Raw genomic sequence first — 1,887 nt, 5'->3', positions numbered from 1 at the left:
GCCAAAGAATCAACCTTCATTGATAGCGCTTGGAGCTGGGCTGCAATAGCGGTGGCTGCATCAACTTCCAGAATACCTGCTACCTTGCCTGATGTCATCCTCTGAGTTGGGTTTTGATGCTCGTTTGCAGCCATTGTCTCGATAAGATTATACGCCTCAGTATAGCTTTTAGCCCATAAGGCGCCTCCAGCTGCTGCATCGAGCATGGGCCGAGATTGGGCCCCCAAACCATTATAAAAACCAGTGATTACCATCCAATCCGGCATTCCATGATGTGGACATTTTCTCAACATTTCCTTGTAGCGTTCCTAAGCCTCGCACATAGATTCTGTAGGTTGCTGCGCAAACTGAGTAAGAGCACTCCTCATAGCAGCAGTCTTTGCCATTGGATAAAACTTCACCAGAAACTTTTGCGCAAGATCTTGCCACGTAGTGATGGACCCAGCTGGTTCAGAATGTAACCAGTCTTTAGCCTTATCCCTCAGTGAGAATGGGAAAAGCCTCAACTTGATAGCCTCATCAGTCACGCCATTATACTTAAAAGTGCTGCAGATCTCGACAAAATTCCTTATGTGCATGTTGGGGTCTTCAGTTGCCGCTCATCCAAAAGAAACAGAATTCTGCACCATCTGAATAGTGCCCGACTTGATTTCAAATGTGTTAGCTTGAATAGCCGGATGAAGGATTCTTGACTGAATGTCATCAATTTTAGGCCGAGAAAAATCCATAAGAGCTGGATCAGCTTGAACAATACGATCTCCCATGTTTACTGGTTCTTTCTGCTCAGTTTTTGAATCCGAATCCTCAAAATCTAACTTCTCCGGAGTATCAAGAACTTCGCCTTTCTCCTCAGCTGTATCTAAGGTCCTCTTGCGAGCACGAGAACGAGTTTGCATAAACGCTTGCTAAAGTACCTGAAACACAACCGAAAAGAGTAATTAACTACTACGTCCTAATCACTGAGTCCTAATGACCAATGATGGTAAGTACATAAATTAAACAAATACGCCGAGTCCCCGGCAGCGGCGCCAAAAACTTGTTAGGGCGAAATCACGCACTAATATTCACGCAAGTATACGCGTTCGCAAGTAATATAGAATACTTTCTAGTTCGTTCCCTCAGAGACTCAGACTAAGTTATTGTCTAATTAAACTCACTCACCAATGTATGATTACTTCTCAATGTTAAGGTAACACTTAAAATTGTTGATTAAATATTAACTATAATTAACTACTTAATTAACCACTTCAATTTATCAATAATAAAACACTCATGAGATCACAACTTCATTATTACTTCCTTCTATAGCCATTGTTATTACCTTTAGCATGTGACAGTGATGACATTAATCGAATAACACGAAACTGATAAAAGCCAACTTTCATTGTACTAATACCATTCTACCAAACATCCACAATTAAGATAGAAGTTGAATAGTCATCAATTATGTTGAGTTCCTATATGTCTCCAGAAATTGACAACACAACGATTTAAGCACAAGTTATTCCTTTTGATTACATAAGGCAAATAAAACTGTTAGAGTTACCCACTAATCATGCACAACGTACATGAACCTATGCTAGCATGGCAAGTTCTAAATCTCAAGATCCACCGTCGCTTCACAAGAGATTAACACCCTATCTTATATGTTCGCGACACACATAAGACGAATACGCACAACCAATACTAGATATCATGCAATTATCACACACTAAAGTATTAAACAATTAACTAAAAAATTTCATAATAAATCCGTTGCAACCCCATGATCACGATTAGCCCATAATAGAACTTATCGCCATCATGGGTTCATATGAAATCATGATAAACAACACAAGAAAATAATAACTAAACTAATTATATTAAAACAGAGTACGTCACAAGAGT

General features: G+C 39.4%; 1 non-coding gene across 1 annotated transcript; it reads left to right on the top strand.

Annotated features, from left to right (window-relative positions):
• The first annotated feature begins 264 nt into the window (after positions 1 to 264).
• LOC141680159 (small nucleolar RNA R71) lies at positions 265 to 371 on the top strand. The gene has a single exon (XR_012558275.1). It is a non-coding gene; the product is annotated as a small nucleolar RNA R71 (small nucleolar RNA).
• Positions 372 to 1,887: the final 1,516 nt, after the last annotated feature.

Source organism: Apium graveolens, chromosome 1 (genome assembly GCF_009905375.1).
Source record: "Apium graveolens cultivar Ventura chromosome 1, ASM990537v1, whole genome shotgun sequence".
Classification (NCBI taxonomy): domain Eukaryota; kingdom Viridiplantae; phylum Streptophyta; class Magnoliopsida; order Apiales; family Apiaceae; genus Apium; species Apium graveolens.
Note: the sequence above shows the minus strand (reverse complement) of the source record. Positions and strands in the feature narration are given on the sequence as shown.